General features: G+C 42.2%; 1 pseudogene across 1 annotated transcript; it reads left to right on the top strand.

Annotated features, from left to right (window-relative positions):
- The first annotated feature begins 9,052 nt into the window (after positions 1 to 9,052).
- Positions 9,053 to 10,144, top strand: LOC106004760 (annotated as a pseudogene). The gene is made up of 2 exons (XR_006606525.1): positions 9,053 to 9,101; positions 9,504 to 10,144. The product of XR_006606525.1 is annotated as an immunoglobulin kappa variable 2D-29-like (transcript).
- Positions 10,145 to 12,340: the final 2,196 nt, after the last annotated feature.

Genomic DNA, 12,340 nt, shown 5'->3' with positions numbered 1-12,340 from the left:
AAGACCTGTGATATTGTTCTCTTTTTGTTTTCATGTTTGTTCTGGTGTTTAATTTTTCTTCTTTTCAAGCTGCATATGTTTTTGACTCCATTCTCCAGCATGATTCACTAGGAGTCTAAACTTTTCAGAAGACCCCAAATTGAATTAGTTAGCATAATAAAGAAATCCAGACACACAAAATTTCCAAAAGGTAATGAAAGGAAAAAGTAAATAAAACTGTAAGTAATGAAATATGTGACACTCATTAGAGCCCTGCCCCCTCATTGTTAATTTCTTACTGGCTACCCAGATTCTGACCATAGAGGTCAATAGTTAAAAGTTTGTGTCATTTTTACTCAACTGTATTTTCCAACCTTGTTAAAAATTCTTATTTTCAGGGTGCCTGGGTGGCTCAGTTGGTTAAGTGTCTGCCTTGGGCTCAGGTCATGATCCCAGGGTCCTGGGATCCACTCCAGCTTGGGACCTTGCTCAGCAGGGCGTCTACCTCTCTTGCTGTCTGCCACTCCCTCTACTTTGTGCTCTCTTTCTCTCTCTCTTACTTAAGAAATAAAATCTTTTGTAAAAAATTCTAATTTCTGAGGATTTCCCAGAAGAAAATCAAAGCAAGCTTTTTTTGAGAAGCCTATCTAGAACTCTATTTATTTGCTTGTGTTTCGTGGCAATCTTGTATGACTTTGGTTAAGATACCCAAGTTTACATAGAGCTACACACTCTACTTCTCAACTGCTCTAGGGTTCTTTCTTTGTTTTGTTTTTTGCCTTCCTTTTTTCTTTCTCTTTTATTAGGACAGCGACTATCCTTGAGAAGCAATTTAAAATAAGCTCCATTTCTCACGAGCTGTTCAATTAATCATGACCTGCATCACTGACAAGAGAAGAATATTCAGTTGGCTACCCTATTTCAATCACCAACTGTATGGTAATCTGATGCCCCTGAGAAGTGGCTATCTTTGAAGGAAATCTCAGGAAAACATCTGTCCTAGGGAAGTGTGACCCCAGGACATATAAAACCACGGCTCCACTTCTTGCTCTTGTCACATGAAATCTCTATGGAACTCTAGACTCCCTGCCATGGCTGGGACACATAGTAGTCAGCGGGGGAGACTTTGGTTTTACCAGAGAGGGAACAAGAACTTGGAAACCATGAAAAGACCTATTCTACATGATGAGAAACACTGTATGAACGTACAAGAGAAGTTTCCTGAACACAAACCAGAAAAAAATTGAAAAGATATAAAAATAGTCCTTGTTTATGTTATACCATTATCTTCAGATGTCTTTCCATTAAGAAATTGCTTTGATGAATCTGATGTATGTGAGGTAAGATGATGGGTTATACGCTCATCCACTGATGACCAGGAATTTTATATACATGCATGATACCTAAATCTTTCCTATTTTCCTCTTACTTAAACTGGACTTACAGCTCTCTTTGTAGGAGATAACCCGTTTTCCCTGTTGAGTCCTTTGACAGAGTCCTTTCATGGTGTTGAACTCCCTAGGTGACTAGGAATGGCAGGTGTTTTTTTTTTTTTTTTTTTTTACATTTTTTTATTAATTTTTTTTATTTTTTCAGCGTAACAATATTCATTATTTTTGCACCACACCCAGTGCTCCATGCAACCCGTGCGCTCTCCAATACCCACCACCTGGATCCCCCAACCTCCCACCCCTGCCCCTTCAAAACCCTCAGATTGTTTTTCAGAGTCCATAATCTCTCATGGTTCACCTCCTCTTCCAATTTACCCCAATTCCCTTCCCCTCTCTAACTCCCCATGTCCTCTACGCTATTTGTTATGCTCCACAAATAAGTGAAACCATATGATAATTGAATCTCTCTGCTTTACTTATTTCACACAGTATAATCTCTTCCAGTCCTGTCCATGTTGCTACAAAAGTTGGGTATTCATCCTTTCTGATGGAGGCATAATACTCCATAGTGTGTATGGACCACATCTTCCTTAACCATTCGTCCGTTGAAGGGCATCTTGGTTCTTTCCATAGTTTGGCGACCGTGCCCATTGCTGCTATAAACATTGGGGCACAGATGGCCCTTCTTTTCACGACAGCTGTATCTTTGGGGTAAATACCCAGGAGTGCAATGGCAGAGTCATAGGGAAGCTCTATTTTTAATTTCTTGAGGAATCTCCACACTGTTTTCCAAAGTGGCTGCACCAACTTGCATTCCCACCAACAGTGTAAGAGGCTCCCCCTTTCTCCACATCCTCTCCAACACATGTTGTTTCCTGTCTTGCTAATTTTAGCCATTCTAACTGGTGTAAGGTGGTATCTCAATGTGGTTTTAATTTGAATCTCCCTGACGGCTAGTGATGATGAACATTTTTTCATGTGTCTGATAGCCATTTGTATGTCTTTATTGGAGAAGTGTTTGTTCATATCTTCTGCCCATTTTTTATATGATTGTAATGGCAGTTCTAATGCTTGCCTTTCACATTCTTCAACAATTATCCTGGTAATAACCTATACTGGACAAGACTTGCACTAGCAGAGCACTATCTGGTTTTTAGAGACCCTCTCTTGATCAATACTAGACTTGTTGGGACCTATGTGCTTCTACAGCTGAGCTTGCAGGAAACCAAGAAGATAGCCCTTCACTTCCCAGTGGTTGAACCTAGTGAGACACACATGTCTCCATCATCAGTGTGTCTGTGCTCTCTTATGGTGTCAGGGCAGGTGTGCTGGGTCATCAGCACAGATCAAGACTTCCACAGTCAGATCTGTCTTCAAACTTCTTTAGGCAACAAGCACTGTATCTTTATTGCTTTTCCTCCAAACCCAGAACATCCTTTATGTGAATTTGCTGTCAAGATCATCCTCTTACCTTTCTGTTGTCTCTTTCTACACACTGCTGTTCCCCACAAAAGATCTGCATATTGTTTCCTAAGGAGGACCTTCACTTAAATATCTGAGAGAAAAGGTCACCTCTAAACTTGCCTTCACTTAACAGGGCTCATCCATTCAGTTTCTCAAAGTGAGGTTTCCTGCTCAGTGCCTGGGGCTTCTTGTGCTCTGGGTCCCTGGCAAGTACAGAGGGACAATGAGAGAGAGGAATGGGGTGGGGAGGATGAGCTACAGGGACACCACTGCTCTGCTTGTGTATTCTGACCATGCATTAAAGGCATATTGTTCATGCTCCAAGGAACAGAATTTGACCTTTAGCCTGCAAAGTTAGGAACCACCTAAAAAGAACAATGACCATAGGTCTAATGGAGACCTTGAAAAAGAAAGAATCACTCTTGTGCCTTGTAGAAATGGTTATTTTTAAAATTATGGTAAAGATAAATTTTTTTAAAAAATGATTAACCTGAAATAATTAACAAAGATTAAATCATGAGAATGAAAAGGACAAAAAAAAAAAAAAAAAAAACCTGTGATGTAGTGACGACTGTGCCAAAGAAGGCACTGATGCAGGAGAATTCTGGAGACCCCTTTGTGCCTTAAAATGTCTGTAATTTTTTTGAAATTGGATATTTTTGGCACATGAGGAGGAATCAATCAAACATTTCAGCATGAAATAAATATTAAGGTAAAATTATGTAAATGGCTCAAAATGTTTGTGTGCATCTTGCATTTCCTTCCATTATTTTAGGATCTGGGGGGATATCATGATGAAGCAAACCCCACTCTCACTGCCCATCACCCGTGGAGAGCCAGCCTCCATCTCCTATAGGCCAGTCAGAGCCTCCTCCATAGTAATGAAAACACTTGTCTTGGTGCATGCAGAATCCAGGCCAGTCTCCACTGAGCCGGATCTATTTGGCTTCCATCCTGGACTTTGGGGTCCTGGACAGTTTCAGTGGCAGCAGGTTAGGGATCGATTTCACTCTGAAAATCAGCAGAGTGTATGCTGAGGATGCTGGGGTTTATTTCTTCGGACAAGATGTACAGTAATCTCCTACAGCTGTGAAACTCTGCCCCATCCTGTGCTCCAGCAACAGCCCAGAGTCTAAAGATGCCATCATCTCATGCCTCAATACTGATTGGAGGAAATTAGCAACAAGACAACATCCAGAATGTCACCAGCACCTGCAGAACGAGATACCATAACATTTGTAAGGAATTCTGTTTGTCTTGACACAATTTCTGCATTGTGGCTCTACTCAGGAGGGTGTGAAATGTGCAGTTACTATCTGTCCTTAAAATCTGGCTTTTGCCTGGTCTTTACACCAATGGAACACTAGGGGGCAGCCAAGTCAAGTGTTGAATTCCTGCTGCTTTCTTGGGGCAGGTCCTGGTCAAAGTTGTTCCTCATTTGCCTATCACCTGGAAGGTTCTATTGCTATGAGGATGTTTATTCAAATTGTGTTCCTCCTCTCCTCGTTGTCTCTCACGCTCTCTTTCCCTAGGTCTCCATCTCTCTCTCTGTAAATGTTATCACTGACACAAATCTGGTAACACGTTGTTCATGATCCTTCTCTTCTTCATATCCTGAGTAGAAACGAACTGCTGTTGGGACCAACACTGCAATATAGTTTGAAACCAAGGCAAATGATGGAAATCTTGAAACCCGAGCATTAAGCCAAAGACAGAAGTTGTTACTTCCATTAACCATTTCTCATCCTTGGGATTGTCAGTGACTAGCAAATATTTGCTTTAACTTTTTACATAAAATCAGTAGGCCTCTCTTGTTTTTAAGTGTTAAATAAGTGATTTTGGTGCAGATTCCCCATTACAATAGATTAATATATATTTTCATAATTGCTTTGACATCTCCCCCAGGGTTGCTGAATATCCAGCATATGAGAGAGCCATTCTCTAGGTTGAGGATGTTCCCAATTTCCTAGGTGAAACATGGGAGATAGGAGGGAGCTGTGCCCAAGGGAGTTTCTAACAAGTTGTCATAACCTAGAGCTTCTTGTTCAGTTTTGTGATTTCCTCCCGTGTCCACTCCACTTAGGTTACAATTCAGTTTTTCCAGATTATTTTAATTTATTAATGATCCTTGTTCCCTACTTGGCCTAGTAAGAGCTCTAGAAAGGTCAACATACACATTTCTGGAAGCATAGAAAGCCTTGGCAGGGAATGCTTCCAAAAACATTTGACCTTTGGGTTATCCTTGGTTCCTGGTCAACAGAGACTGAGGAGATGGGACACTCACCATCATGTGGCTCCTGCTCTCCTATGGCAGAAAATAGCCATTTCCTTTACAGATGCGGAGACTGTATTTTTATTACAAGATCAGGAATGGCCACTAACTCCATCATTTGGTGCTTGTCTTGCTGATGTTCTAAATATTCCATCTTTGTTAAAAGACAATGAAAAGAAGTGGTGAAGGAGCCTTTCCATGGATTTCAGGAATCGGTTGAAGCCATTGAGTTTGATACAGATTTGCAGAGGGTCTTAACATTTCCCTAGTGGAAATTCCAAGAAAAATTGCACAGGTTCCTGAAGCTGATGAATAAGGAAAAAGCAGCATAAAACTTGAGAGTTCTCAGCTTATAATCTCCATTTTTATTCAGGTAGCCTGTCTCTTATAATGAAAAATAAAAGTAATTCTTTTCTGGGGTCTTGGCGAAAAATTGGTGCAAATTCTCCTACCACAGGCAGCTTCAACTAAAACTTAACTAGCTAGAATCCCTGATTTGGCTTGAGAATGTTCCTGTCTTTTGCCATCATCCCCATTTCTGAGTCAGCCAGAACTTCATACAAGTTCAAAAGACAAACCTCACCTGCAAAGAGATGGAAAATATTATTAACTTCCACACAGGCTGTGGTTTTGAAGGAAAAACTTCTTTTGAGGACAGATGCCCATTCCTTCAAAATTAATCCTTAAGCAGAATGCTAGAAATGAAGGACTCACGAGGATGCTCAGGCAGACAATGGACTTGTTGCGTTACTCTGTCTGGTTAGTCTGTGAGTGACTCAGATCAACATGGAGTTTCTTGTTCACAGATAAGAAGCCTCCATCTAGCACATGATCACCACATGTATCTTTATGGACCAGGTGTGATCTCTATCCGATATTTAAACTTATCCCAAGAAAGGAAAGAAAAGTGAGTTAGACATTTGGATGCTGATTCATGTGAAGCAGAGGGGGAATGTGGCCTCGAGGGTCCAGAGCAGTCAGACAGGTAAGGACACCTGTTTCTCCCAGTGTTTCCAGAGACCATGCACACTCAGCGGGTAAACATGTTCATGGAGTCTCTCCTGAGTTCTCTGCCACCAGAAGCTGTCCATGAAGTTCACTTTTTGTGGTTGACCATTCTCAGTTATTTGTCCAAAGCAACCAGCCTCAGTCAGAGGTGACTCAGGGCTCTGCAGTGCACTCCAGCCCCACTGCTGCCCAGGGAGCTCCCTGCTGGGCCTGTTGATCTCCCTCAAGGACAAACCAACTCCCCTTTCATCAGAGAGAGGGTCTTCCCATTGCTTCCAGGATATGACTAGGCCTCCATGTCTGTAATCTCACCCAAAGCAGTGTGGGCCTGGCTGCATGGGTTGACAAATTCTAGAGAACACAGTGCCCAGAGACAGTCTTTCCAAGTCACACACAGTCACACACTGGCTTCCAGCTTTATGGAGCTCAGACCAACAGCATCTGACAATAGAGACAAAGTACAAAGAGAACTACCTGCCTATGTCCTTCCTCATTCAGTGGACAATGGTTGAGATTGGAGATTCTGAGACTGGTGCTGAGCTGGACCTCATGTTCCTTGTTCTTTCAACCTGTACAAAGTCTTATTATTGCTAGGTGCTGTGGAGTAACTGGTGTTGGATGGGGGTTGGTTTTGTTGTCCAGGCCAAAGTATACTTTGTAAGTAAGTCTGTGAGTGACAGAGTTTCTTTTTAGAATTACAAATGTTGTACTTTCTGTCTATAAATAGTACAGAAACACTTCATAGCCTTTTTCTGACAGAGAATCTTAAAATATTTTGCATTTTTTTGCATATCTTAGGTTAACAGATTATGACATGAAACAGCCAATAAGAATTAGAGACTTTTATGCCTGGAAGTCTGGACCTCTTCAACAGCTTCATCTGCTTCCCCTATTCTCAGGCCCTTATCTCCAGTAACCATAAATCTGATTTTTTGGAGTCAATTTTGTTTTTGTTTGTTTCTTTCATTTAGAATCCACTTATAAGTGAGATTATACACTCTTTGTCTTTCTCTGTCTGATTTATTTCTGTTAGCATAATGTCCTGCAGGTCCATTTAAGTTGTCACAAATGCTTGGTTTCATCTTTTTATGGCTGAATAATATTCTATTATATATATGATGTGGGAAAGAAAGGCAGAAGGAAACGTGAATAACAGTAACATAACCTGCAGTCCACTGACCAATACCTAAGGGAGGCAGAGCACAATGCTCTTCTAGGAAGTTCCCAACAGTCTTCATGTTAATGCCTTGTGTAGGAGCCTGGTTGACCAGGAGGAGCCATTTCATTGTGGGCTTGGGTTGATCCTGCCCCTCCTGGAGGAACTTGCTTGCAAACAACAGATATAGGGGCAGTCCAGGGCAGATGGAGACATCCAATCAGTGGGGTGTGCATATATTTACTATGGTAAATTGAAATTCAATTGGTCACCCGTACTGCCGACCTAGCATGACTGTGCAGTTTTCCCTGTGTATTGCAATTTCATTGGCCACCGGTGTATGGGCCGGCTCAACCACCTCTATAAAGGTTAGTCTGTGAGGCAGGGAAGTAGTAGTGATAGCGTTGGGGCCGTTGGGAGTGGGAGCGTAAGTGTCGTTAGGAGCAGCATCATTGGGAGTGTGGGGATCATTGGGGTAGTCATCTGGAGCATCATGAGCCTCGCCAGGGAGCGGCCTCGCTGGAGAGTGGCACTGCCAGGAGCTTCCGTGTTGGGTGGGGGAGTCGTCGGATAGGGGGAATCATCGGGTAAGGGAAGTAGTCAGGGTCAGGGTCCTTGTCGTCATCGCCTCTTTGTAAGAGATGGCCCTGACTGGTCGGTTTGATTTTTGATGTTGGGTGCTAAATAAATCTTTGCTTGACTTTCACTTTGTATCAGTCTCCTTCCTTTGATCACAGACCCTAACACCTTGCTAGAGGCAAAAACAAACTTGGTTTGAAAAAGCAAGGCCTCCAGGTTCCTGTGAGTCCTCTTTTAAGCATGTAAATGTCGTTTTGAAACTTCTCTTATATTTTCTCACCCCAACCCCTGTGTATATAATCAGTTGCTCCTCACACCTCAGGGCAGCAGGTCTTTCTGCCCAGGGTTCCTGTGCCCAGGCTTTAATAAAATCACCCTTTTACACCAGAGATGTCTCAAGAATTCTTTCTTGGCCATCAACCAGGGACCTCACCAACATTCCAAAATTGCATCAATTGCAGTAGCAGAAAAAGTAAGTCAAGTCACTGTGTTATACACCTTCAATCTATAGAGTACTGGATATCATTTCTATCTCATTAAAACTGAAAGTAAAAAAAAAAAGAATTTGGAGAACTTGAGAGGTTTTATGCTAATTTCACCAAAATAGGCAATACTTCCTAACTCACACATTTTAAAGACTTTTGCAAAAAAGAGTTTCTGAAAACTGGGGCTGTCGTAAAATCCAACCTAACAGGATTCTCACTATTAATCTACTTCCTGTAATCTACATTTTCATGTTGGATAGTGGGCACATCATTACCTAGGGCTGTCCTAACAAAGTACTGCAAACCTGGTGGCCTCAAACAACAGAATTGTACTCTCTCCCAGGTCTGGAGGCTTGAAGTCTGAAATCAAGGTGTTGCCAGATCCTGCCCTCTAAGAACCCTGTGGGAGAGGATCCTCACTTGTTTCTTTACAGCTAAGGCAAGCTTAAAGGACCGGACATTGGGATTCCTCTTCCCACTGCTGCACTTAGCATGGAGATGAGTTTTGTGATTTTCTTCCCAACACAGAAGACCTTTTATGTCACTTTGCTGAAAGCTAAGCCCCTCCTACCTCCTCCCTGCCCCTTCCCCACTGCTGCACCCAGTAGGAGATTTGCATAGTGTACCCTAGGGAGGACCTTCCCTTGCAAGTGTGACATAAAAGACCAACTTGAATCTTGCTTGGACTTACCAAGACTTCTCAGTTCAACTTCTCAAAATGAGGATCCCTGCTCAACTCTTTGCACTGCTAATGGTTTGATTTCCTGGTAAGGACAGAATGGGGTGAGGAAGAGAATTAGTGGAGGTGGAGGGTGAGCTGTGAGGGCACAGATGCTTCCAAGTGTATTCCCTGTGCCTGTAGCAGGCGTGTGACTAGTCCTTCGGGCATGTGTAGATCTGGGAGAATGAGGAAGATTCGAGAAGGAACAAGGACATGTGTTCTGGTGGGGACTGTGACAGAGAAGTGGTGGATGCTGTTAGCAATGATGAGAGGCCTCTCGCCAATCTCAGATTGATTATTGTGATTGTGCATTTTTGGTGCACACTCGGAGCCCCAAGTAATGGGAATAAAACAAAGTAGTGTTTTAGCTAAACTATAAGAGATAGAAACAATGGAAATCATTAAAAATGTTTGTATGTAACTTGGCACTTGTCTCTCTTCATTTTAGGATCCAGCGGGGAAATTGTGATGACACAGACCCCACTGTCCCTGCCCATCAGCCCTGGAGAGCCGGCCTCCATCTCCTGCAAGGCCAATCAGAACCTCCTGCACAGTGATGGAAAAACCTATTTGACTTGGTTCCGGCAGAAGCCAGGCCAGTCTCCACAGGGCCTGATCTACTTGCTTTCCAAACGTTTCTCTGGGGTCTCAGACAGGTTCAGTGGCAGTGGGTCAGGGACAGATTTCACTTTGACCATCAGCCGGGTGGAAGCTGATGATGTGGGAATTTATTACTGCGGACAAAGTATACAGTCTCCTCTCACAGTGGTACAGGCCCGAACACAAACCTCCTGCCTGGGGTCCTGGCTGCCCCAGTGAGCAGCTTCTCTGGGGAGCTCACAGGACGTTCTCTGAGTCTGTGTGACAGGAAGGAGCTGGAGGCCCTGGGGGAGCAGCTCGCAGCTGGGCGTCATGCTCCTCATGTTGAGGCCCCAATAGCCTCCCGCCTGGCATGGTAGAAGCTGCAGGGAACTAAGGGGGTCCTCTCCCATGAGGAGCTGGTTATAGTGAAAGGAGGAGCTCCTGTGGGCTCCTCTAATACTCTGTGCTATGCCCGTGTGTCTCAAATAAATGTAACCACTCCAGTAACCAGACAGGTGACATTGATCTGGGACAGAAAAGTGAACACCTATGGAACAAACAGCTTATGCTCTATTTACCATAGGACCATTTGCTAATATTGGTAATATTAGTATTTTCTCACCATCTCCTTTCCTACTTCTCTACTACTTGCACTATCTGTCTTTTAATATGTTCAGAGAACAATCTGCACAAGCTGCCCTCAGGAGAGTCTGGGTGGGAAAACTCAGTAGAAATATCTAATTCTGATAAAATCAAAATAAGCATCTCAAATCATTGGTTATTATAACATTCCAATGCCAATTGTCTTTGATTTCCTTCAATTACATTTGTCTGAGTGAAAAGGGGTTTCTTGCAATTTCAAAATCAGGCTTTGAAAATAAACAGTAAACAGTTATAATAGAGACAAATATTACCTTTCTACATCACAGGAAAGGCCAGAGTATATGGGATTTTTCCTTCTCTCCTAAATGGTAAGTAAGGGTGTTAAATACATTGAAGTTGAACGCTGCTGTAGATAAGATGAATCTGATTCTCAAGTATAGTAAGAGAAGATTTTGAACAAAAAATAAATGAATTATTTTCAAATGATGTGACCACTAACCAAAAATTACCCTGAATGATAAATGTTTTATAAATCTATAGAAAATTTATGCATGGTATAGATTCCATTCAAGAGTGCAGCAACATCACCCCTGACCCCACAATTGGTCATGTCGTTATGTCATCACACGTATGATGGAAGTAAAGTGATGAAATTGAGAGAACAATGGATCCTAGTTCTAGTTGAGAAAATAAAGTGTATTAGAGATGATCATCCCTTCCAAGATAATGAATATCATGTCAAGGACAACTAAATGCAATGGGTCAATTCTGGAAGCTTTGACGGTGTGTGGAAAAATGCATCTACAAATACAGCATCCTGGAGCCCACGGACCTTGGAGTTTATGACACTTAATAAAGTAGACAATGAATTTTAGATCACTGATAAAAAATTATATGAAATTAAATTAGAAAACAAAATGTTATTTAGAATATTGATAAATGCATGATGAGATGGAAAGAGATTATGGCAGCACTGGGAGCAAACACAGTAAAGCAGGAAGACCTGATGCTCAGCAGGGTCATAGTCTTCTTGCTCTCACATGATTGATGGAACCTTGTGATCTGGAATTTCTGCTTCAATGTCAGACAGGAGAGAAAGTCCAGCTCCCTCAGCGTGCTGACGTAGATAAAGGAATCCTACATGATGCTCGTATCTCAAAGGTGATGTACTCAAAATAAAATAGTAAAAAGTGATGTTATAAATGACATAAATGATGTCATAAAAGTGAGAGAGGACACCAAGGAGAATGAGAACACAATCAAATTGACTGAAACACAAAAATCTTAAAATAGGGTTGACTGAATAGAACAAGATTTCTCTGTCTCTAAGGTAACTGTCCTGGGGTGGGAAGGCTCCCTTGGTTAGGGAAGTGGTTTTGCTGCATCAGGTCTTTCGGGTTTTCCCCAGCTGGTCACCTTGTGTAGAGATTAGAGACCCTGCTCTTAATTTCTGCCCTTGGTTTAAAAACTCATTCCTTCTTTTATTTTGACATATATTTAAACATTTTCTCCACATCCATCAAATCTACAACCCCAAGATCAAGAGTCATATGCTCTCCTCACTGAGCCTACAAGTGCCCCCAAACCCATTTATCTTGTGCTTATGGTCACTGTATCAAAATGCATAGCACATTTGCAGGAGAGTCTCCAGAAGCTACAGGATTTCATACCCCAGCAGACTCCCTTGAGTGATGTCATATACGGTAGCATTAATGGTTGCCATAATCACGAGTCTATTATTACATGATCTTCTTCTCAGTGTAGACTCCTTGTCCCAACCAGTACTCCCATCAAAACTCTGTGAAGTCTTGGGTGGTGATGGCAGCTGAGCCTTCTGGTCAGGAAGGCTTAACTTATCTGGAACACAGTTTATATCTGTCCTTCTGGGGCAGACTTGAGCTGTCCTCAGTGGAATCGTCCAGGAATACTATTCATTTCCTCCTTGTTTGCATAGTCGACATGAAATTTGTCACATTTTGCAGGAGTACAACATAGTCATTCAACAATTCTACACATTATTCAATGCTGACCACATAAGTGTAGTCCCCGGGGGCCAGTGTTATTCCATTATTACTGATTATATTTCCTACGCTGTACTTT

The sequence above is a fragment of the Mustela putorius genome, unplaced genomic scaffold (genome assembly GCF_011764305.1).
Source record: "Mustela putorius furo isolate JIRA1106 unplaced genomic scaffold, ASM1176430v1.1 tig00000281_pilon_pilon_pilon, whole genome shotgun sequence".
Lineage (NCBI taxonomy): Eukaryota > Metazoa > Chordata > Mammalia > Carnivora > Mustelidae > Mustela > Mustela putorius.
This window is presented reverse-complemented; position numbering and strand designations above follow the sequence as displayed.